The following is a 26,738-nucleotide window of genomic DNA, read 5'->3' on the forward strand; positions in this document are numbered from 1 at the left end:
GACATCGTCCAGGTACAACAGGACCGTCTCGAAGTTTCTGTGGCCCAGACAACACTCCATTAGTCGTTGGAAGGTTCCTGGTGCGTTGCAGAGTCCGAACGGCATGCAGGTGAACTCGCTAAGTCCCATCCGGGTGGTGAATGCGGTCTTCTCCCGGTCCGCCTCTGCTACAGGAACCTGCCAGTACCCGCTAGTGAGATCCAAGGTAGAGAAGAAGTTAGCAGATCTTAAAGCAGCCAATGACTCCTCTATCCTTGGTAAGGGGTACGCATCCTTGTGTGTGATACAGTTGATTTTCCGGTAATCTACACACATCCTCATGGTGTTGTCTTTTTTTCTGACTAAGACTAGTGGAGCTGCCCAGGGGCTACAGCTATCCCTGATCACCCCAGCCTCCTTCATGTCTCTAAGCATCCCCTTGGCGTGTTGATAGTGGGCAGGGGGTACGGGTCGATACCTCTCTTTTATAGGAGGATGGTCTCCCGTGGGGATATGGTGTTCTACCCCCTTGACTCGCCCGAAGTCTAACGGGTGTTTACTGAACACTCTCTCGTACTCTTGAACCACCCGATAGACTCCTTGTTTCTGGTGTGCGGGAGTGGAGTCAGTACCCAGATGTAGTTGCTGACACCAGTCCTCCATGTTTTTCTTAGAGCCGTTACCTTCCTCCGGGTGAGATGGAGGCAAGGGTTCCACAGATTGTATAGAATTTTGGTTAATGGTATATAATTTGGCTAGCGTGGCATACCGGGGCAGGTACACTTCCCTCTCCCCGATATTTATTATGCGAACGGGCACCCTCCCATATCGTACATCAACCACCCCCCGTGCTGTCAAAATGGTGGGCCTACTGTCCGAGTAAACTGGTTCTACCATTGCCTGGTAATCCCTACCTCTCAGACCAATAGCTGCCCGGCACCAAATCATCATTTCACTTTTTGGGGGCATGGCAATAGGAAAAGGGTCACACATTCTTACGCTACCAATCTCACCGCCGGAGAGTTCCACCTGTTGCCGTCGCATCAGTGCCCGGATCTCTTTCTGGAGCACCCGCTTCTCGCCGGAGCTGGCGTTCTTGGCAACCTGCTGTAAAAGGAAAATCACCTCTGCAAGACAATTTTCAATTACATTAGTTCCTAGAGTTATTTTTGGGTGACTCTCATGTTTGTCAATATCTACAATGATCAGTCCCTGTGCTGCCAGTTCGACTCTACCGATTTTGATGGTCACCTCTTTAAATCCGATCTGTGGCACGGGCTGGCCATTGCTGGCGATGATACTCAAGTCGTCGTCAGGGTAGCGGGTAATATCCGAGTCATTCCAGTACTGCTTAAAGAGCACGTACGGGATGGTGGTGACCTGTGACCCGGTGTCCAGTAGGGCACTCATGGGAATGCCATCCAGTACCACAGGCAAGACTGGACGTCCTCCCACATATCTGTCGCGCCAGTTCGATGGGCCTGGTGATCTTTTTCCTGGGGGTTGGCCCTCTACCCCAGGTTGTGCCCGTTTAAAGAACAGTACCTTGCCATATGTCCGGGTTGATTGCAGCGGCGGCAGATGGGTCGTCCGTCTTCGCTGTATCGGTCACTGGGTCTTCCTCTGGCCGGTGGGGTCCTCCTTGGTCGACGCCACGGGATGTCCTCCGGTCCGGATGCCAGCTGGATCTTCCCTGGGGTGGAAACCTGTAAAGACTGCACAGTTCGGGTTAGCGCAGCAACGCTCTTAGCTAGCTCTTGGACCTGATGGTGTAGGTCTGGAGCCGGGTCATTGTCCAAAGCCTGCGCATCAGCTCCCACAGGCCCTGCCGACAAGGGCGCCGCCTCCTGGTGGTAAGTGATAGCTGGGCGCCTGTGGGTCACAACGCCACCCGGTGCCGGTTCTCGGAGCACCCGGATGGCTCTGTCCTTGAACTGTGCAAAGCCCAGATGGGGATCCTGTAAGGCCATCGCCCGCAACTGGGTTCGGTGGGCATTACAATATAGTCCCTCTATAAATTGTTCGGTCAACAGCCTGTCCTCGTTTCCCACTCCATCAGGGTCGGTCTGCTTAATGGCCCTCAGGGCCTCTTGTAGGTTTAGTGCATAGTCCCTTATACTCTCATGCGCTCGCTGCTTGCACCCGTAGAATCTAAGCTTAATCTCGGCTGAGGTGCGGGTATCAAAGGTATCCTTCAGCCGGGATAGTATCCCTGCGACAGTCTTCCTCCCAGGTGGCCAGGATTTTACTTCCCTTTTGGCTGCCCCGGTTAGTTGGGCCACCAGGATGCTCACTTTTTGCTCTTCTGTGAGGGGGTACACCTGGAAGAGGCTATCCAGCTTTTCTCTAAAGTCATGCAGGGTATGTGACTCCCCTGAGTACTGGGGTAGCCAAGCTGCTCCCGGGATATAGGGCATGGTGAAGGGCATAACTGCAGCAGCGGTGGCGCTGGCGGGGGTTGAGGCAGTGAAGCTCTCCTCCGCATCCGACATCTTCCTCCCCCCTAGTGGACCGTGGCCTACCTTGCGATGATCCTGTTCCGTAGGCCGCGGCTCCGCAGTAGATCGTCAGGGTTGAGGACCTTCCGTCGCGCTCCGGTGACGTCGGCGTCTGCTGGGCTCCTTCCAGGACCTTACGCAACGTCCGGACGTGAGGCGGGGCTTCAGTTCTCGCGCGCTTTCGGAGTCCACGCCCCTCTTCTTCCCGCGCGGCGTCCTCAAGATGGCGTCCAATGGCGGGAAAACTCCACGGATGGCGGGAAGAAGGCCGAAGATGGCGCCGGATGGCGGGAAGAAGGCAGAAGATGGCGCCGGATGGCGGGAAACCTCACCACTGGTAAGTTTGAACAGTCTTTGCTTTTCAGGCACGCAGTACCCGGTGGTTGCGGGCACGAAATCCTGCCGACTACGCCAAAGTTGACGCGCCCCTGGGCCTGCTGTGTCGCGCAGCGTCTCGCGCACGGGGGCTTACCCGGAACCGGATCAGATGAGGGTTGTAGTCTCCGAGTGGCGGGGACCCGGTCCGTGCCCAGGGAGTCAAACTCAGTGTGTGGCAGTCTTGATAGGTGTTATTTGAGTGTCGACTACGCCACCCGTTGATTTGCAGCTATGGAGCTGCCGCTGCAGGGCAGACCGCTGAGGCCGGTGTAGAATTGTGCAGCGTGATAGTATAACCCCCAATGGGAGGGGTATGGCCTCAGGGCAGCCGACGTGGAAGATGGGGGTAGCAAGAACCACTCAGAGACGGTGCGGTGTAATTCAGGGTCTTTACTGGTAACAACGATAGACCCTCCCAGAGTACTTGCTAGCGAACGGGGCCTGGTCAGTCCTTGAGCAGATGGGATCTCCCCTGGCCAGGCGGAGTTGTAGGCCTCCCAAACTGACTGTACTTTTCTGGCTACCTTGCTAGAAGCGGATATAAGTAGCCCACGTCCCTGAGTGTGCCGTGTGGTGCTCACCCGTATGGCCGGTGACTCGGGGCCTTCTAATGGCTTCCGCTCCACGATGGCGGTGCTGGTCCCACGCGTGTGACCTTGCCTTCGGGTTTCTGGGCCTGAGGACCTGAAATCCCCTGCCGGTCGGCTTCTGCTGCTGGGTAAGAGTTAGTCCCCACAGCCTCGGACGCCGGGTCCGGTAAGAAAGCTTCTCAGTCAGGGCGAGCTCTGCAGCTGCCAGCCCCTGACTCGTAGTAGTATTGCTCCCACTGAGCTTCTGCTGTTTCTTCCTATGACTGTTTCTCGTCTCTACTCTCCTTGATTCCTAACCCTGCCTCAGCCCCGGGTTTATATAGGGGAAGTTCTTCCCCTCCCAAGACTGGGCAGGAGGTGTGGCATGCACAGGATCCCTGACCAAAGGACCTCCCACCTGCTCTCAGACATAACATTACATTACTGTGGAAAACCAGACCCCTGGGGTGCCACAGAAGCATGGAGGAGGATGGTGTGGGGGTGCTTTGCTGATGACACTGTTGGGGATTTATTCAAAATTGAAGGCATACTGAACCAGCATGGCTACCACAGCATCTTGCAGCGGCATGCTATTCCATCCGGTTTGCGTTTAGTTGGACCATCATTTATTTTTCAACAGGACAATGACCCCAAACACATCTCCAGGCTGTGTAAGGGCTATTTGACCAATAAGGAGAGTGATGGGGTGTTACGCCAGATGACCTGGCCTACACAGTCACCAGACCTGAACCCAATCAAGATGGTTTGAGGTGAGCTGAACCGCAGAGTGAAGGCAAAAGGGCCAACAAGTGCTAAGCATCTCTGGGAACTCCATCAAGATTGTTGGAAGACCATTTCCGGTGACTACCTCTTGAAGCTCATCAAGAGAATGCCAAGAGTGTGCAAAGTAGTCATCAAAGGAAAAGGTGGCTACTTTGAAGAACCTAAAATATATGACATATTTTCAGTTGTTTCACACTTTATTGTTAAGTATATAATTCCACATGTGTTAATTCATAGTTTTGATGCCTTCAATGTGAATGTACAATTTTCAAAGTCATGAAAATACAGAAAAATCTTTAAATGAGAAGGTGTGTCCAAACTTTTGGTCTGTACTGTATATGTATGGCTACTTTTGGTATTGTTATGCCTGGCAGGGCTTCACCTTCCACTATGGCCGCTGCCCTCTTTTCTGCTCCTCTCTAGGTTTTACAAGTGTCCTGACGAGCTCCCGTGTGATCTGCCTTAGCTTATATAAGACCCACAAGACACACACCTGTGTCTTGGTATTAAGACTTAGTTCTGTTTGCTTTTGTGTGCACTACTATCTGTGTCCTGTCTGCCTGCGGCCTCCAGTGCTTCAAGTTCCTGTTCCCCACCTGCTTTACTGTGTCCTGTCTGCCTGCGGCCTCCAGTGCTTCAAGTCCTTGTTTCCTGCGTTCCTTACCTGACTGTTGCATCAACGCCCGAGATCCATGTGCTCACTCAGATTTGGATTTAGAGGATCCACCTTAGAAGGTGAGACATATAGCAGAATATCAAGAGCATGGGCCCCAAAGGTGCAGCAGCTACAACACTGTTGCCATTGGATACAGAGAATTTGTCAACAATGGTTTTGCAACTCTCTGCAAGTCAACGGGAGCTTGTCCAGGCTATGCGGGATCTCACAGCCTGTGTTGACACACTGTATCATATATTTGCAGCCTCTCCCCCAGCTCCTCATCACGTGCAGAAGTGTGTAACTGACCGCAGGGTAGTAGTCATAGCTGAGTGTCGCTTCTTTGACACCCCAGCCGCTACAAGAAATAGTGTACTGTGAGGTTGCATGTTGCGCCGATACATCAAAATCTGAGATTTCCACAGTACCTGTTAATGCACTGGGTGCAGAACTGTTCCGTTTAACCCTCTCAGTCAAGAAGCCAAACCAGCTGTTAAAAATGGTGTTCTTTTTATGCACAGTCAAACAAGTGAACATGGAGTAACAGGTTATGCATTCATTCTTCATCACTTCCCACACAGTACACCGGCTCCATTCTCTGAGTTACAGTCTGCAATTTGTTTCTGGCAAAAGTTATGGCACAGTAGTGAGGAGAGATCTTAAATGCCTTCATTTTCCTTAGGGGTAGGGTCATACTGGTCTACGTGTGTTGCTATGCCTTGATCCCCTGTGTCATTGCTTATATCAGTCCCAGGGGCTACTCGTAGAAATGTGCTTTCTGTATCAGTACCCACAACAAGACGATACCTTGTCCCAAGGTCCTTTTCTCGCTGGACAGTACCTTCAGTACCCACAGCAGAGTTCTACCTCGTCCTAAGGTCCCCTTTCTCGATGGACAGTATGCTTCCTGGACTTGTAAGCTTTTCTCTTGCAGGGTTCCCCATTTGCCTGTGTCATCCTGATGCCTCTGTAACTAGATCCTTTTCCTCATGAGCTTTGTAGTTCCACGCAAGGAACAATCTGTCTTGCTGTGACATGAAGAAGTAGTGCTGTTGCAGAGTGTGACATGCAGAAGTAGTGCTGTTGCTTTAAAAGCATTCAGCAACTATTAGAAGTAACACAAGCACATGAGACAAGAAGTGTTGTGCTCCAGAAGCATCCAGCAACTAGAGGGGTTAACACAGTCACAGGAGAAGGGGAGTGTTTTAGCAGAACCCCAGGGGGATTGTGGGGAAGCTGTTTACTGGCTGGCTGGAGCCAAAGAGAAAGGTGGTGTGTGTGTTCTGTATCTCACAGAAGCGCCCCTACAAGTGAAAAGGATTCAAGTCAGGAGTGAAGCTAAGCACAGGTCAGGTAGAGTTCCTGAACTAACAGTGCAGAGTATTGTCAGGCAGAAAGATAAGGACTGGAAGAAATGGTGTCACAGGGATCATCTCCCTCAGCAAATCCACCCTCCTCCATCTCACTGTGCTGCAAAGAATGCTGTGTTCATTAATGTGCCTTTGCATTAGAACTTTGCTGTCCTGTACTACTGGGAAAACTGTGAACTGCTTTGCTGCTCCAAGGAAACTGTACTGTTTGTCACTGGAACATGTTGCTCATAAGACTTAACTTGCACTAGCTGTGCAGTTTCTTATTAAAGGCTACTGTTCTACCGCTTATGAGGACTCTTGTCAAGTGTGTCTGGTCAGCAAGTGAAACAATCTACGTGTCTGTGTCTGAGGGTCAATACCCCGTGTGCCTGAGAGAAGCTGCAGCACATGATCTATGGTCGCCCTGAGCAACGGTTCCCCCAGGATTCCAAAGAATTCATGTAACCTGTCTCGCCCCTATCTGAACCTAGCAGCTTGCGTGTAACATTGGTGGCCCGTATGGGGAATCTTGAGTGGGAATTATCGTGTAGAGGGAGAAGAGGAAAAGTGTCTGGAAAAACACAGCAGCACAGCACCTCAACTCAACTCTGCTACACCATGGAGGGGCACCAATTACCAAAAGCGGGAATCTCCATCCACAGATTGAACTATAGGAATTGAAAGAACAATTCAAAGCCCTAACAACAGCCCTGCAGGAATCAAGAAAAACCTCTGAATGGGTGATAGACTCAGACAGGACCTTTAACCTGCTCGGGTTAGATAAATCAGGGAGACAGTCCTCTCTAACACCACAAATCACCATAAAGAAAGAATTCAAGATCCTGGGACAGATTGGAGGGTGTGAACAGAAAGAGAAACTGTCTTATAGGAACTTGTTGCACCAGATCGATGCAGGCTTACAGAAAGGCTACCAGCCAGATGAGATCGTTGAGGGGGTGGTGAAAGCGATCAGCCCAGGACTGAGCCTCCGTAGTATGCTAGAAATGAAAAGTCAATTGAGCTTGCAACAGCTGAAGATGATTTTAAAAGGGCACTAAAAAGAAAAGAGCACTTCAGAATTGTTCCACTGACTCATTAACCTCTCACAGAAAAATAATGAATCACCCCAAAGTTTCTTGTTCAGAGCAATTGAACTGAAGGATAGACTGTTGTTTGCATCCAGAGATATAGAAGCGTAAGAGAAGTTTGATGCTGGACTAGTCCAGAACAAGTTCTTGAGATCATTGGGAATAGGATTAATCAGCAAAGATATCAAATTGCAGCTGAAACAGTACCTAGAAAATCCTGGCATTTTGGACGAAGTACTAATTGAAAAAATGAATGAGGCCGCTAGTTTGGAGTAAGAGTGAACAGAAGTTAAAGAAAGGCTCTGCTCCTAAAATCACCAAAATGAGTCAGCTGAAGTTGGAGCACCCCGATGGCCAGTCTGAAGATCATCATAGAGACCCTCCAGTGCCAACTCCGAGAGGGAACCTTAAATCACCAACAAAAGAGAGGCCTGCCAGCGCTGACTGGGAGGAAGTATTAGGAGAACTGCGAGCCGAGTTGATTGAGGTGAAAAAGTTGATTCGTTCCAGGCCATAACCGGTATCCCTCAGACCCAGGAGTGGGTTCCAAAACAGAAGATACCCAGCTTGTGAAGCATTTCATTCATCAAATCAGAGTACGGTGTGTGTCCACTGTCTAAGATGTGATGAGGAAGGTCATTATGCCAAGGAATGCCAATGGTCATGATCGTTTGGGATAAAATACAGGAGGTTGCCAGGGGGGGCGACTGGTAACCGCGACAAGGAGGAGGCCCCAGAAGCTAATCCAGATCTCACCAAACTCCAGAACGGCGCATAAGGTAAAACAGCTGCGTCAGTACTATCCCCAAGTGTGTTCCCATCTACAACAGCTGCAAGGGAGACAGGAGCATCAGTTACTTAATACCCAGTTCGGAGGTCAAACGATGTACTCCTGGGAGGAGGATTCCTCAGTCAGTAAAGATAGCCTCATCAGCCTAATCGGTGAAAGGTGCTGTATACAGTGCCAGCTAGATGGACTCCTAGTAAAAGCATTGTGGGACGCAGGAGCCCAAGTGAGCCTTTTAAATGAAGAATGGAGAAGGCACTACCTGACACACACTTGCCTTTGGTCACTAAAAGTGCTCTTGGGACCAGTGGAACTCCACAGCAAAGCCGTCAACCATTCCATTCCTAGGCTGGGTGGAAGTGACTTTCCAACTGAGGGCCACGAAGAACAGCAAAACCATCAAGCTTTGGGAACCTTTTCTCTTGACCAGTGATCAGAACGTGGCAGAGGATCCTATCCTGGGTTATAATGTAATCTGTGAGGTCATCACGAAACACAAGACAGGGCGTTGGTGGTGAATGCAATCGCCACATCGCTCGCCATACCCAACGCCGTGGCAGAAAACGTGATTCATAGAGTAAAGATAGCACAGAATACAATGAACCGAAAAGAAATCAAGGTAGGCTTGCACCCAACCATCATCCCTGCAAAGCAAATGGTGGGGGTGAGGTGTCGAGTCCGGGTAGAACCGGGAAGAAAAGTCCAGAAACTACTGTTCATGCCAAAAGACTACTCAGAACTTCTAGAAGGCCTATTTCAAGGTGAGACTGTGCTTATGATTCCTACTGGTGGGTTTGCTCGAGTGACAGTACCGGTGATGAATACTACGAAACACGAAATTAGACTGGATCCAAAGACTGTATTAGGTCACATTGAAACAGTTAAAACAATATATCCAGCCAGTGTGAGACCAGCCCAGGGGTCTACAGTGAATTCAGTCTCCCCACCAAAGAACAGGAGTTGCCCAGGGGAGAAATTGCGCAACCCACCTCAGGGTCCTGGGATCCCCCAGTACCACTGGAACACTTGTGTGCTGAAGATTTAGCGGTAGCGAAACAGATGCTGAGAGAAGAGTGTCATGCGTTCTCCAAAGATGACTCAAAAATAATCTGTATCCCATCGTTGCATTTGAAAATCAATTTGAAAGACATGACCCCAGTAACCAGAAGTTACATGTCTGTGCCAAAACCATTACATCCTGAAGTGAAAGAATATTTACAAGATCTCATCAACAGAGGTTGGGTCCAAAAATTGAAGTCGCCTTATTCCTCTCCTATTGTCTGTGTTAGGAAGAAGAACGGTACGTTGAGACTCTGTTGTGATTACCGGGAACTAAACCGAAAGTCAGTTCCTGATCGACACCCGATACCAAAGATCCAAGATATGCTGGATAGCCTATCAAGAAGCACCTGGTTCTCTGTCCTCGATCGGGGTAAGGCATACCACCAAGGGTTTGTCGAAGAGTCCAGTAGACCCTTGAGTTAAGTTGACCCCAAAGAAGTGTGAACTGAGTTAAGTTGACCCCAAAGAAGTGTGAACTGTTCAAAAGACAAGTCCGATTTCTAGGGAAAATTGTGTCCGGAGAACCGGAGAAGGATATACCATGGACCCAGCAGAAATCGCTCCAGTACTGGCCTTAAAAGACAAGCAGCCCTTTACCGTCGGGGAGTTGAAGCAGATATTAGGATTAGTGATGAGCGAGCATGCTCGCTACTGCTCGGTGCTCGCCCGAGCATCTCACTGCTCGAGATGCTCGGCGCTCGCCGAGTATTTCCGGGGTTGTTCGGCGGGAGCTCGGGTACCCTCCCTGCATGTTTGGCGCTCTTTAGACCTGCCCTGATGAAGCCGTATTGACGGCGATATGTGTGGGCTTTGCTCACTCCTATGGTCCCTCTCCCATTTTCCCCGCTACATCCACATGCATTCCTCTTCATCCCACCACATGGGGGTCTATATGATTAATAGTGCCTTTGACAGGTTGGAGTGGCTACACTAGTCTGCATTTCAAGTTCTTTGCTCGCACACTGGATTTGTATAGTTATATATGTGTTATATGAGCCATTATATAGGTGCTATACTGAGGTTAAATATTTTCTCCAGGGACGCCTGGTTTTGAGTCTATAGCTTTATTATACCATATACCTACATGTTTCTGCCTATATGATCCTCTATACCTGCCATTTTGTTCAACCAAACTGCAGTATTTGATGTGTGGTGGTTATTTGTAACATGTTCTTATGGGAGAGTGTACCTAGCAATTGATCTATGTCATTATCTGTACCTTCAGGTTATTGATTACTTGTGGACATGGTCTTTCTGTATGGTTTCTGTTTTTAATTGGTTTTAGCATGTCTGTGTCAGTGCACATTAATACATTTTTGATTTTTTTGATTTAATACTATTGACTCATAGGTGTGCATTTCCACATTACATTGTCTCTTTCTTCTTTTTTTTTTGCTTCAGATTATCTTGTCAATGTAGGTATTTTGCACCCGGTCATTTTTTGCCCTATGATTGGCACTGGTGCACCCCCATTTACATATATCTATCTTTAGAGCGCCAATCAACATGCAGGGATTGTCTGCCACACACTCTAATGCCGCAGCCATGTTGGTTGTGGAATTACAGTGATTGGCTGGCTGCACAGCGTCATCAGGTCTATATCAGACCTGGCACCACCATGCTCGTCACAGTCACTCCAGAATCAGGCAGTGTAGGGAGAGCTCCTGCTGAGCTAGGGAGAGATTTGCTTGTTTCTAGTAAGTGTAGGTATACAAGACTATATTAGAGACACATATCCATCTCAACTAACAGTCCTTCTGAGAACTAATCCAGCTGCACAGATATCAGTGCTAGACAGGCAGGCAGGGTATATAGCAGACTGCAGTGCACCTAGCAAGAGGGTCCATTCCAGTTCTGTCTGCTGCTGGTGCTTTTACAGATATTTCTAGAAACAACCCCAGGTATCAGGGGCCAGGAATAATTTTTTTTATCTTAATCCTGATTATTTGCAATCCAGAGAACACTGTTTTTCTGCGCCATTTGCTTTTTGGCACTGCAGAATACAGCCAGGTCCTTTTCATATTACAGCGCTAAAAATCCAGCTATTTAAACTGTGGTTTGTCCGTCACATGGATCACATATAATTGCGCTGAAAATATTGCCATTTCTGGCCTCCATTGAAATTTTGTTTCAGTGTGTCAGTGAAGTTATTGACACCAGTTTGCTGTTAAAAATAGTTACCTACAGGCCAGCTATTTAAAACTGTGGTTTGTCCGTCACACGGATCACATATAATTACTATGAAAATTCTGCCATTTATGGCCTCCATTAAAATTTTATTTCGTTGTGTCAGTGAAGTTATTGACACAAGTTTGCTGTTAAAAATAGTTACCTACAGGCCAGCTATTTAACACTGTGGTTTGTCCATCACACGAATCATATATAATTGCGCTGAAAATTCTGCCATTTCTGGCCTCCATTAACATTTTGTTTCAGTGTTTCAGTGAAGTAATTGATACCGGTTTGCTGTTAAAAATAGTTACCTACAGGCCAGCTATTTAAAACTGTGGTTTGTCCGTCAAATGGATCGCATATAAGTTCACTCCAAATTAAGCCATTGGTAGTGAGCGTGGAAGATATTGTCCTCCATTTAAAATGGGCAAGGCAAGTGGCAAGGGACGGGGTACTGGACGTGATGGTGGTGGTGATGGTGCATACAGAGCCCGAGGCCATGGGCAAGCTGAAATTGTGCCATAACAAACACCCACATCTTCTTGCTCGATCTTCCTATCCCAATTAATAGGGGACCGCAGAATACCACTATTGAACACAGAGCAGTGTGAAAAGGTTATTGGTTGGATAGCAGATAATGCTTCCAGTCACTTAGCCACTACCACCACCACCCTGTCTTCCACACAGTCAGGTCTCAGTAGCTGTGAGTCTGGACCGCATATTACTTACCCTGATCCTCTTTCCTCCTACCATGCCGAGTGCCTAGAGACAACTGATCCCACACTAGGACACTCCGAAGAGCTGTTCACTTTTCCATTTATAGATTCGGGCTTCTCGCCTGGTCCACTTGAAGCGGGGCTAGAGGAGATCGCATGTAGCGATGCCCAAATATTTGAGCAGTCACAGTCATACAAAGGCAACGGTGGAAAAGTGTCACAAGAGGTGGACAATGATGAGACACAAATGCCAGAAAGTCAGGAGGAGGACGAGGGTGCAGAAGTGGAAGAAAATGTGGTGGATGATATAGTAACTGACCCAACCGGGCAGGAGGACATGCAGAGCGAGGACAGAAGCACATAGGGGGAGGGAGGCAGAGCACCCCAATAAGCAGGAAGAAGCAGTGTGGTAGCCACAGACAGAAGACGGGCAACTGTTCTCCGTAACACCAACACGACGGAAGTTGCCAGTACAACTGTTAGGTCTTCCCGAGTCTGGTTGCTTTTTAAAAACTCTGCCGATAACCCCAAAAAGGCCATTTGTACCACCTGCCAGGCCAGCATCAGCAGGGGTAGCAAAACTACCTTCTTGGCCACCACCAGCATGATCAGGAACATGGCAGCAAAGCAGCCGACTTTGTGGGCCAAACTCCAAGGTCCAGGAACAGTGCCTGTGGGTGACACCACTGCTTCTTCCGTTGTTGTGCATGCAAGTCAATCCACTGTCCATAGTACATGCGAAGATGCTTCCTGCCCTGCACCTGTCGTTGCACACTCTCAACTAGCACTATCATCAAGCTCGTAATTGTCCCAGCGTAGCGTTCAATTGTCCATACCCCAGTCCTTGGAAAGCAAGCGCAAATATGCAGCCAACCCCCCACAGGCCACACTACTAAATTCCCACATTTCGCGACTGCTTGCGCTCGAAATGTTGCCCTTTAGGCTCTTGGAGACGGAAGCTTTCCGTAACCTAATGGCGGCGGCCGTCCCTCGGTACTGGGTCCCCAGCCACCACTATTTCTCCCGGTGTGCCGTCCCCCATTACACAAGCACGTGTCCACAACATTAGCCGTGCTCTCAATAATGCAGTTACAGGGAAAGTCGACCTAGCCACGGACACATGGACAAGTGCTTGTGGGCTGGGATGGTAAATCTTGCTGTTGGCACACTGGGTTAACATAACGGAAGCTGGGACCCAGTCGGACCTTGGGACGGAACACATCCTCCCGACGCTGAGGATTGCGGGCCCTAGGTTAATCAGGGTTGCCCCCACAGTCTACAGCTCCTGCACCTCATCCTCCTCAGCCTCCCCCTCCTCTTCAGCCTCCATCTCCGAAATGACCACATCAGTCGAATGCTGGAAGTACTGCAGCACTGCCTCAGCCAAGAGGCAACAGGCTGTGCTGAAGCTAATATGCTTAGGTGAAAAACCACACAATGCTGAAGAGTTGTGGACAGCTTTGAAAGAGGCGGCAGATCTGTAGCTGACACTGCTGAACCTACAGCCAGGCATAGTCGTGTGTGACAATGGCCGGAACCTGGTCGCGGCTCTGAGGCAAGGCGAGCTCACACATATCTGGCCCATGTGCTTAACCTCGTGGTTCAGCGGTTTCTTAATAGCTACCCGCAGCTGCCGGATCTGCTTGTCAAAGCACTCTGCCTGTGTGCCATTTTCAGAAAGTCAGCTACAGCTTCTGCCGCCCTTGTCGTGCTTCAAGAGCGTTTTCAGCTTCAGGCTCACTGACTGGTGTGTGATGTCCCCACGCGTTGGAACTCTACACTGCAGATGTTGGGAAGGATTTGTGAGCAGAAGAGGGCAGTTGTTGACTACCAGCATCAACAAAGCCATCGGTATTCAGTTCAGACTGCACACATAAGACTTCAGGAGTGGACATGGATGTCAGACATCTGTACCATCCTCCAAAACTTTGAGGACTCCACCAAGATGGTGAGTGGCGATGACGCCATATTTAGCATCACCATCCTGCCTCTCTGTCTTCTGAAATGCTCTCTGCTCACAATCAAAGAGGATGCATTGCAGGCAGAGCACGATGAGATGGAGCAAGGTACCACACAGGGTAATTACACACAGCCCAGCCTCATCTCAACATGGATTGGGTGACAACGAGGACGAGGAGGAGGAAGAACAGGAGCTAATTTCATGCGCTATAGACAATACTACCTGCACAGCTGTCATACCGTCTGTTCAGCGTGGATGGCCAGAGGACAGAGAGGAGGAGGAGGAGGAGAGCATGGTCAGTCATCCTCTTGGTGAAAAAATATGACGTAGTGGTCATGGGAGATTTCAACTATCCAGACATTTGTTGGGAATCTCTCTCAAGTAAAACTAACAGGTCAAGCAAATTCTTATCCTCTCTTGCTGACAACTTTATCTTCCAAAAGGTAGGGGAGAAAACAAGGGGATCTGCTACTTTGGATCTAATTCTTATAAACAGGGAGGAAATGGTTGAGGAGGTAAAGGTGGCTGGGACCCTAGGAGGCAGCGATCATGCTATTATAGAATTTTGGATAACTAGAGGAGGAAGACATGTGAAGACTCAAACTTCAAGGTTAGATTTTAGAAAGGCAGATTTTAAGAGACTCAGAAAGAGAATAGGAGGGATCCAATGGCTGGATGTCCTTAAGGACAAAAATGTCCAGGAAGGATGGGAAATTTTTAAAAATGAGATTCTCAAAGCACAATCGTTAACAATCCCGAAAAGTAGGAAGAATGGGAAGCATTTAAGGAAACCAGGATGGATGAACACAGAACTTAAACACATGCTAAAAAGAAAGAAAGAAATGTTTATTAAATGGAAAGAGGGAGGCATATCTAAAGAAGATTATAATGCAGTCTGCAGATCCTGCAGGGCACGTATCAGGTTAGCTAAAGCTGACAATGAATTAAGGCTTGCAAGAGATGTCAAAAGCAATAAAAAAGGATTTTGGGGGTATGTCAAAAGTAAAAGAAAAGTCAAAGATGCTATAGGATTTTTACAGGATGAAAATGGAGAAATGGTAAGAGAGGATGTTGAGAAGGCCGAACTTTTTAATTCCTATTTTGCATCTGTTTTCTCTCAGAAAGAAAATGTAACATCAACTGATCTTCACTGTCCTTTTAAAGGAATAGAGGAATCCAAGTTATCAGTAAACAGAAAGATTGTGAGGGAATATTTAGCTAACATAAATGAGTTCAAGTCTCCAGGTCCAGATGAATTACACCCCAGAGTACTGAAGGAGATTGTAGAAGAAATTTTAGAACCACTCTCCATAATCTTTGAAAATTCTTGGAGAACAGGAGAAGTCCCAGAAGACTGGAGAAGAGCAAATGTTGTTCCTATCTTCAAAAAGGGGAAGAAGGTGGACCCAGGGAACTATAGGCCGGTGAGTCTGACTTCTATACCAGGAAAGATCTTTGAACAAATTATTAAACAACATGTATGTAAGTACATGGATAAGAATGAAGTGATTAACCAGAGTCAGCATGGGTTTGTAACTAACAAGTCATGTCAGACTAACTTAATTTCCTTCTATGACAGAATCACTGACTGGGTGGATCAGGGAAATGCTGTAGATATAGTATATCTTGACTTCAGCAAAGCATTTGACAAAGTATCTCACATCATCCTTATTGAAAAAATGACCAAGTATGCAATGGACCAGGCAACTGTTAGGTGGATTCATAACTGGCTTAGTGATCGGACTCAAAGGGTGGTTGTAAATGGCTTCACATCCAGCTGGATGAATGTCTCAAGTGGGGTACCACAGGGCTCCGTCCTGGGACCTGTATTGTTCAACATCTTTATCAATGATTTAGATGAAGGAATTGAGGGTAAACTGATTAAATTTGCTGATGACACAAAGCTAGGAGGGATAGCTAATACTAGAGAAGAGAGAGAGAGGATTCAAAAAGACCTAAATAAACTGGAGCAGTGGGCAGCAACCAACAGAATGGTTTTTAACAGGGAAAAATGCAAAGTACTACATCTGGGCAATAAAAATGAAAAAAGCATATACAGAATGGGAGGAATAGAGCTAAGCAACAGTACATGTGAAAAAGACTTAGGTATACTAATAGATCATAGACTGAACATGAGTCAACAGTGTGATGCAGCAGCAAAAAAGGCAAATACAATTCTGGGATGTATTAACAGAAGCATACAGTCTAGATCACGTGAAGTCATTATCGGTCTTTACTCCTCTTTGGTCAGACCTCATCTGGAATACTGTGTACAGTTTTGGGCACCACATTTTAAAAAAGACATAGACAAACTGGAGCAAGTTCAGAGAAGAGCGACCAGAATGGTGACTGGTCTGCAAACCATGTCCTATGAGGAACGGTTGCAGGATTTGGGAATGTTTAGCTTGCAAAAAAGAAGACTGAGAGGAGACTTAATAGCTGTCTACAAATATGTCAAGGGCTGTCACATTGTAGAAGGATCATCTTTATTCTCATTTGCACAAGGAAAGACTAGAAGCAATGGGATGAAACTAAATGGGAGGAGACACAGATTAGATATTAGAAAAAACTTTTTGACAGTTAGGGTGATTAATGAGTGGAACAGGCTGCCACGAGAGGTGGTGAGTTCCCCTTCAATGGACGTCTTCAAACAGAGGCTGGACAGACATCTGTCTGAGATGATCTAGTGAATTCTGCTTTGAGCAGGGGGTTGGACCAGATGACCCAGGAGGTCCCTTCCAACTCTACCATTCTATGATTCTATGATTCTATGGTGAGGACACGGAAGTCTTGCCTGTTAGCAGTCTGGTACTCATGGCTGAGTTTATGTTTTGCTGCCCTTCCCGTGACCCTCACGTTCTCCAAATTTTGGGTGACAGTCATTACTGGTTGGTGACACTTCTAGACCCACGCTACAAGGAGAACTTTATATCTGTTATTTCTGAGGTGGACAGGTCAACAAAAATGGGGCAGTACCAGAAGGCCCTTGTTGCGGAACTATTAAAAAAATTCCCATCTGAAAATGCTAGCAGCAGAGGTCACAGTTCGTGGGACAACAAAGGAGTACAGGCGAGAGAGACACAACTCCAATCCAGCAGAGGCAGGGGAACACTGTCAAAGTTCTGGGAGAGTTTTCTCAGCCCCTCCCATCGCACAGGCCCTGAGTTGGGAGGTTCTCTCACAAGGAGTGCAAAGTTTGGGTAGATGCTGAGGGAGTACATTGCCAACCATAGCAACATCCTCCGTGATTCCTCTGTGCCTTATAATTATTGGTATCCAAGCTGGATACGTGGAATGAACTGGCTCTCTATGCCTTGGAGGTCCCGGCCTGCCCTGCCGCTAGCGTTTTATCAGAGCAGGTTTATAGTGCCACTGATGGAATTATAACTGATATGAGCATCCATCTGTCAACTGAAAATGCTGACAGGCTGACTCTTATAAAAATGAACAAGGGCTGGATTGGGCCAGATTTCTCAACTCCACCGAATGATAGCAGCGTAACATAAACTCCAATCCAGTGTCTTTTCTTGGGAGGTGTATTCCCATGCTCCTTTTCACACCCAGACATGGGTATAAGCTTCCTGATTTTGGATATTTGCTTTTGTCCTCCTCCTTCTCCTCATCCTCATCCTCCACCACCATATCACCAGGGTGACCGTGGTCCGTGATGCAAAACCCACATAATTTTTTTAAAGGGTGTTTCTGATGCCCGTAAAAAAAATGTTTTATACAGTATGTTCATGTATACCTCCCAGGGGTAAATGTTTGTCAGCCCATACACGCAGTGCATGGGCATTACAAGTATAGGAGATTCCTTTCTAATGGGAACATTTTTTTATGAGGCCCTCCTCCACGTCTTTTCCAAGGTGCATTGGAGTGCCTCCCAATTTTTGGCAGCCCTTGCATTCACTGCATAGGCCAACACTATGGGAGAGCCACTTCCTAATAATGGGAACATTGTTTTCAGGAGGCCTTCTGACCTTCACATCTCTTCCAAGGGGCATTGGAGTGCCTCCAAATTTTTGGCAACCCTTGCATTCACTGCATAAGCAAACACAATGGGAGACCCACTTCCTAATAATGGGAACATTGTTTTCAGGGGGCCCTTTGACCTCCATGTCTCTTCCAAGGTGCATTGGAGTGCCTCCAAATTTTTGGAAACCCTTGCATTCACTGCATAGGCAAACACAATGGGAGAACCACTTCCTAATAATGGGAACATTTTTTTTAGGAGGCCCTCTGACCTCCACGTCTCTTCCAAGGGGCATTGGAGTGCCTCCAAATTGATGGCAACCCTTGCATTCACTGCATAGGCAAACAGTATAGGAGACCCACTTCCTAATAATGGGAGCATTGTTTTCAGGAGGCCCTCTTCTAAGCCTCTTCAAGGGGGTATTGGGGTGCATCCAAATTTTCAAAGGGGAATTGGGGTGCGTTCAAATTTTGGGCAGCCCTGCCACTCACTGCATACGCAATAACAGTATAGGATACCCACTCTTTAGTAATGGGAACAACAAAGCATAGCCGGCTGATGGCTCTCTAAGAATAGTGAGGGCCGAGAGCTGGCCCTTTAAGAATAGTAAAGGCCGTCTGATGGCCCTATAAAATAGGCTTTGTGACTTTCAGGGTCCCTCCATCATAAATGAAACAGGATATGTCTGATGATGTGTCACATACCACATGGCCAGATAAGGTTGTAAAATGTTAAAATGACATTTCCCGGTGAATGCATTTATCACGGTTGAAAGCAATGCAAAAAACACATCAAAATTGCTACATGTGAACATAGCTCAAGATGTGGAGGAGTATTTTGTTTTTGTTTATTTATTTTGCCTCATATACAAGTCATTACCCTGGAAATGATGTTCCTTAACATATTTCTCAGGAAAATCCATTTTGGTTTCGTTTTTATATGTTTTATTTTGAGTCTGTAAAAGTGGCGTAATACCTGACAACGTTGTTGATAGCAGTGACCTGGGAGTCATAAATGCCTCCAGGGGTCTTCCCCATGCTGTTCCCATGTCATTTGAGCACTGCTCCCATCGATTTTATCAATTTTTAGGCCCTCTCCAGACCAGCGGGGGGGAGCTGCCTGAAAAATGCTCGATTTTCCCATAGACGTACATTGGGCTCGTTGCTTGGGTAGAGCACCTGAGCATTCCAATTTGTTCAACCCGAGCGTCGAGCACCCGAGCATTTTAGTGCTTGCCCATCATTAATTAAGATTCCTCTCCTACTATCGTACTTATGTTCGGAACTTCTCCAGGATTGCCACCCCACTATACCTCCTTTTGGGGGGGGGCAACAGAGACAACAACACCCATGGAGAAAAAGAAGAACACGGGTAGGACCGGGATTAGAAGACACAATGCCGTTTCATCCCAACAGCCCATTCTCTGGACAGCAGACCACCAGGAGGTATTGGAAGAACTAGTAGACTATTTGGTAAAACCACCCATTTTGGGATATCTTGAATTCAATTTACCATTTGTTCTTCATTATGACGCTTCTCAAGTTGGACTGGGAGCTGCCCTGTATCAGCATCAAGATGGAAAATTGAGAGTCATTGACTACGGTTCTAGAACGTTGACAGATGCGGAGAAGAATTAGCATCTACATTCCGGAAAATTGGAGTTCTTGGCATTGAAATGGGCTATCTGTGAACGATTTAGAGATTATCTCTACTACAGCAAAGAGTTTGAGGTATACACTGACAACAGCCCTTTGACCTATGTCCTTACTATAGCCAAACTGAATGCAACGGGTCAGAGATGGGTCGCTGAACTAGCTGACTTCAATTTCAGCATCAAGTACAGGCCAGGAAAATGCAATGCAGATGCTAATGGATTGTCAAGAATGCCACTAGAGCCTGGGGAGTTCATGCAAGAATGCTCGGAGGAAGTCAGTCTGGAAGCAACTAAGAGCACTAGCCAAGCAGTTCAAGCTTATCAGGAGGAAGACACACCATTGTGGTGTCCGTTGACGGTGGAAACCACCATAAAAGCGAGAGAACAAGATCACCCCCAGTCTTTTCAACAACTACAAAAAGGGAAAATCCATAGAGCACATCGGGAAGATCAGATAATTGGTAGAATACTATTTATATAGAATACTACTACAAAATCGGTTTCCAAGTAAATGGGAGAGAAAGAATGAGTCACCAGCAGTATCTGTTTTAATTAAAGAATGGACGAAACTCTACCTCAGTGAAGATGGTATCCTGTATTGTAAAGGAGGACAAAACCGGCAGTTGGTACTACCCAGAGTATTCTGTAGATTGATCTTCAAAGAACTCCATGAAAACATGGGACACCTGGGAGTGGAAAGGACAACAAATTTGATCCGTGAACATTTTTTCGAGCTGTATATGCAGAGAGATATTGAGAGGTACGTGACCAGGGAGTGTGGGTGTTTGAAAGATAAACGTCCCAACACATCAACCCGGGCACCTATGGGCAACATCCAAACTACGTATCCGTTTGAGATGGTCTCAATAGACTTTCTACTTCTTGAGACGTGCAAGGGTGGTTACAAATAGATCTTGGTGGTGATGGACCATATCACTTGATTTGCTCAAGCATATGCAACCACCAATAAATCGGGTCGATCAGCAGCAGAGAAGATCTTCAATGATTTTGCTTTGAGGTTTGGGTTCCCTAGGAGGTTGCACCACGACCAAGGAAGAGAATTTGAGAACCAGCTCTTTGCCAAGCTAGGAAAGTACTGTAGAATTCAGAGATCCCACACAACGCCCTATCACCCAGAGGATAATGGACAAGTGGAACGTTTTAACCAGACATTATTGTCGATGTTGCACATTTTAACAGCTGATGAGAAGAAAGACTGGAAGAGTTCTCTGTCAAAAGTGGTACATGCCTATAACTGTCCAAAGAGCAATGCCATGGATTACTCACCATTTTTCCTATTGTATGGATGATCGCCAAGACTGCCAATCAACATCATGTTCGATACTTCGGTGTCATAGACTTACAGAATGTATCCGGAGTATGTTCTGAAATGGAAGGAATGGATGGCAGAGGTATACAACATAGTGTCCAAAGTGGTTACGCAAGGACAGAGCAAGAGTAAGGAGTACTATGATCGAAGATCTTATGGTGCAGAATTGGCACCGGGAAGCCGGGTGCTAGTCAGGAATGTATGTGAGAAAGACGATCCAGGAAAACTTCATTCGTACTGGGAAGACAAGGTGTATGTGGTGGTAAGGAGGAAAGCTGATGACAGCCCAGTGTATGAAATCCGATTGGAAACGGGAGACAATAAAACCAGAATAGTCCATCGGAATTTACTACTACCCTGTGATTATCTCCCACCACAACAAGACTTCCCAGAAGTAGACCCACATCGTCCGAGATCGACTAAGGGACCTCCACAGACTGAAGCTCCAGAGGTGGATAGTGACCTTGAACATTCTGCTGGAGAAGAACACACCGTTGTATTTCTCAGACCGGCAATGAGAGGGATGCACCATCCTCAGGAGAATGAATTAAGTCCTGAGGCTCCAGAATTCGTACCAAGGAGTACAGATGAAGTCCAATTCAGGTCTAATGATCGAACACCGGCCCTTGAAGAGACCAATCGACACTCAGGAGGAGCGGAATTACCAGATTGTGCGGAAACAAGCGACTCAGTAGAAGTACAGGAACTTACAGAGGCAGCTCCAAGAGCATCTGCGGAAGCACGGGAAATGAGTGCAGCGGAAAAAACTTCTGTGACCGAAGAACCCGTGGTCTCTGAGGATCAACCCACCAGGAGGATGTCATCTCGAGAAGTGAGGAGGCCCGTGATGCTGATGTTTGAGACATTTGGTGAACTGAGTCAAGTGCCAAGGACTGTCGACTGGAAACAGGTATCTCTGCCTGCGGACCAGGTAAGCCCACTTGAGTGGTATTCACCACCGAGAGGCAGTATGAAGGATTCTGCCTACTGGAAAGACTTGTTTTCCTGCTTTGATTTTCCATAAAAGACTTTGTAAAAACAAAGCATAGAGAGAGAGAGCTGGTTGAAGACGTACGAAAAGCTCCAGCTGAAGAGATGTTGATTGTTTTAATTGTGTTAATTGTTTATTTCTTACAGGCATCCTACAGAAAAAGGTCGGAAGATTAGGTTGTTATCAATGTTTATGAATGTTATACCAATTTCACAAGCCAATTTGTATATAAAGTTATCTAACTTTCACCACTGTCTCAGAATTGGTCAGATTGACCAATTAAGACGAATGTCAAGGACGACATTCAAAAAGGAGGGAAGAGTGTGACATGCAGAAGTAGTGCTGTTGCAGAGTGTGACATGCAGAAGTAGTGCTGTTGCTTTAAAAGCATTCAGTAACTATTAGAAGTAGCACAAGCATATGAGACCGGAATTGTTGTGCTCCAGAAGCATCCAGAAACTAGAGGGGTTAACACAGTCATAGGAGAAGGGGAGTGTTTTAGCAGAGCCCCAGGGGGATTGTGGGGAAGCTGTTTACTGTCTGGCTGGAGCCAAAGAGAAAGGTGGTGTGTGTGTTCTGTATCTTACAGAAGAGCCCCTGCAAGAGAAAAGGATTCAAGTCAGGAGTGAAGCTAAGCACAGGTCAGGTAGAGTTCCTGAACTAACAGTGCAGAGTATTGTCAGGCAGAAAGATAAGGACTGGAAGAAATGGTGTCACAGGAATCATCTCCCTCAGCAAACCCTTTCCCTTCCTTCATCTCACTGTGCTGTAAAGAATGCTGTGTTCATTAATGTGACTTTGCATTAGAACTGTGCTGTCCTGTACTACTGGGAAGACTGTGAACTGCTGTGCTGCAAAGGAAACTGTACTGTTTGTCACTGGAGCCTGTTGCTCATAAGACTTAACTTGCACTGGCTGTGCGACTTCTTATTAAATGCAACTGTTCAACCATTTATGAGGACTCTTATCAAGTGTGTCTGGTCAGCAAGTGAAACAACCTACGTGTCTGTGCCTGAGGGTCAATATCCTTGTGTGCCTGAGAGAAGCTGCAGCACTTGGTCTATGGCTGCCCTGAGGAACGGTTTCCCCAGGATTTTAAAGAACTCATGTAACCTGTCTCGCCCCTATCTGAACCTAGCAGCTTGCGTGTAACATTGCCTCTTTCTCTTACTCTTCTAGACTGACTAAAATGGATTCCCTTCTCCCAGAATCCACAGAACTCCCTCCCACTATGGGCTATATATCTAGTTAACCTTCAAACTGTCTTTGTGCCTGCTGCCTCTGTGTTACTAAGCATATTTCACCTTTCACTTACATTCTATACAAGAGTGAAAAGGAAGACAGTGACATCTTGTAGCCTCAGCACTGCAGCCCACAGGGAAATAACCATCAAATACATAGCAGTAACATACATGTAAACTACATTTTCACACATTTAACCAACAGAAATATCAGAGGAGTGGGATGCCATCCTCTCCACCCCCACATCACCCATACTTTAATTATGGTCATCCTCGACCAAACAAGACCTAAAAGCAAGGGTTAGTAGTACCACAATCAAACATTTTAACACATTCGAACTGAAGTCTTCCTCAGACATCTTTGCCTCACTAGACATTCGGCCCTTCTCGGTTAAGGGCCCCAGAACAACATCCGACACAGTCCATAACTTTAACAGCATCGGTCCTTCATGGTAAGGATCCCGGAACAAAGTGTCCATGTCCATACTTAACAGAGGCCCATGTTCAAGGGCACAGTCCTCAAAGTTCCTGATCTGGCTGGAGCATCATGTCATCTGTCACACCTCTCCCCAACAACAGTCCTTAGGATCAGGATCTCAGTCATTTTTCTGTACAGACCTGCCTACGTGGCAAGCACACAGTCCATTGAGGGTAACGTCCTTTTATGGGGTTGGGCACAGTCCTCAGCGAAGGGTGTGCAACCCTCTCACAGCTGCAACGTCCTCCAATCCAGTAAGGGGGTGAAACAAACAACGTCAGCTGTCTGTGGCTAACACAGGCCCACCTGACCTCGAGGGTATTTCGAACAGTCCCTCCGATTCCTTTTAGAAGAAAAAAAACACACAGGCCTTCTGGCCAAAATGGTTCCATCAGTCCTTTTTTTTCTTCTTGTAAACAGAGACTGGACGCATCAAACTCGAGTCCTTAAGACCCAACTGGTCTCTCCAACTGGACCAATTTCCCTGGCTATTCAGGCAACTTGGGGAAACTGTACAGGCACTATTGCCTATGGCAACTTTCTGTTTTCCCTCTCACAGGCCTCTTGGGTCTCAGATTGCGGGGATCCCCTCAAACTCGCCATAGCTCGGTTCATCAGCCTTATCAATTCCAATTCGTGTCTCCTCTGGCACACTCTGATAACCCCAGCAGTAGATAAGGTACTCACGGACCACGAGTGCCATCTACGTTTCCTCTCCACGGCCTCATCACATTGCCTTCCGAACCTTCGTCGCCGCTGCAACACCTGTGGTTACAATCCGGATCATGTTCTCATGCGCCATTTCCTTGCACAGGACGGCTGACCCCTTCCCCTCACTGCTGGCCTCGACTTGCTCAACTGCCTCTTGATCAATATCAGCCATCTTTGCCAGAGCTCCTCTCATAAACTCCTTCCTCCACACATGCTTCCCAGAAAATGGCACCAGTCGCTCACTACGTGCTTTCTGTGGGCTTGGCTTAGCCTCTTCCTTGGATGGATTTCTGACACGTCTGCTGCATCAGACTTCACTCCATGCGATTCTGCTTTCAGCCACACCTCCTGCATCCGTCATATTCCACCTGATGAGCTGCATCTCGCACTGCGCCGTTCCCTCTTTAGGTACGCACCTCCCACTCCAGGCTGGATCCTGCAAGCAGGGCACATCCTTCTGGCCGACACACTTAAGGGCTGGACACGTTTTCGCACTCTCAGGCGCCATTCACGCCCATGATAGGCGGTCTTTCTTCTTCTCTTCACCGCCGCTGTTGCCATCTTGGTTCGCACGAAAAAACGCTTGATTCCTGCATGTCACATTTTGAAACATCTCAAAAATCTCCTCCCAAAATGTCTGAACTGGAACCCATGGAGATCAGTAGGATCAGATTATCTCCAGCTGTAAGATCACCATAATGGCAGACTCTGTTTGTATTTTGGTGAACGGGATCATTATCACACAAATTGTTCCAAATTGAAAGCCAAACAGGGAGAACTTCAGAACCTAGGTGAAGAGGGAGGTATCGCCCTGAAATGAACGCCTATGTCCATTTCTTACCGTTTCTCTGTGTTCACGAGACAAAAGCTCATTGATTCCAGAACAGCAGAGAATTTTATTGACTTCTCTCAGGCCAAATGGATGAAAATTTACTTTGTTTCTTTGCAGACACCCTGAAGCTAATCTCCATGAATGGCTCAACAATTCCAGGTGGTCGCATCCAATTCCAGACAGTGAAGGTAACGCATCAGATTGGTGCACTACACATTGAGGACATTTCTTTTTTAGTTTTGCCCCTTTCTGATGAACTGGTGCTTTTGGGACTTACATGGCTATGGCTACATGCTCCAGTCTTAACTGGTTGTCCAACTAGATAGCCTAGGGTGGATTATCTTGTTTACATAACTGCTTCAGAATTATACCTCAACCACCTTCTCAGAAACTGTACTCTGCTGCCTCTAATTTTCCTGCCTCCTACCAGGACTCCGCAGATGTCTTCTCAAAAGCATGGAACCAAAAAGAACTGCTGGGGAGACGTGACTGAGCCGAAATGTGTCCTTGCTTTTGCTTCTTCGTTTTCGAACCCGCCATCTTCAGGTCGTCCTCTGGCTGTCGACAAATCGTTTTCTATAGTCAAAACTATTTGTGCTACTGATCCAATCACCGTGTATGAAATAAACCAAGGTCTGAAATGTAAAATGATTCATTGCCCTGTGGAGAGATATTTGATGCCAAAAAAGGACTGCACACCTGTCTTGATATTAAGACTTAGTTCTGTTTACTTCTGTGTGCACTACTACCTGTGTCCTGTTTGCCTGTGGCCTCCAGTGCTTCAAGTTCCTGTTCCATACCTGCTTTACTGCATCCTGTCTGCCTGCAGCCTCCAGTGCTTGAAGACCATGTTTCTTGCATGCCTTACCTGCTTGCTGCATCAATGCCTGTGATCTGCGTGCCCAACTGGACCTGGGCTTAGAGGATCCAACTCACATAATCAGCCATATAAGAGGTATACAGTTGAATCAATGATACTCTACAGGATTTTATGTGTACAAATATCCACTGAAATACATTGAATAGCTGCTTTGGTCATCTGACTTATCACCAATGACCTTCACTTTTGAGGGTGCAATAAAGAATACGAGTTTTGAGAGGAAGTCCCACACAATGGACAAATTAAAAGAGTTCATTTTGGAAGCATTTAAGGACATTAATGCAGACTGGGAGTTATGATGTGCTGTGTGTCACAGAGTACCAGATAGGTTGGGGGAATGTTGCAATGTTGATGGAAGACAGTTCGAGCACTCATGAGATTAAACAGTTTTTATACAAATGTAAATGTAATAAATAATAAATGTAATACAATTCAAATAAACTTCTTTTGTTGTGCGACAGAGAGAACTGCGGTAAAGTTATTTTCTTTGATGAAGCCCCCTTCAGACTATTTGTGACATCTGTAAGAATTCATTGTCCAGAGAAGAAAATGTGAGCGCTACCATGAGTCTTTTGTCATGCCAACAGTGAAACATTCTGAAACCATTCATGTGTGTGGTTCCTTTTCATCCAGGGGAGTGGGCTCACTC

The sequence above is a fragment of the Phyllobates terribilis genome, unplaced genomic scaffold (genome assembly GCF_046119375.1).
Source record: "Phyllobates terribilis strain yellow unplaced genomic scaffold, ASM4611937v1 Scaffold_4__5_contigs__length_816908805, whole genome shotgun sequence".
Taxonomy (NCBI): Eukaryota; Metazoa; Chordata; class Amphibia; order Anura; family Dendrobatidae; genus Phyllobates; species Phyllobates terribilis.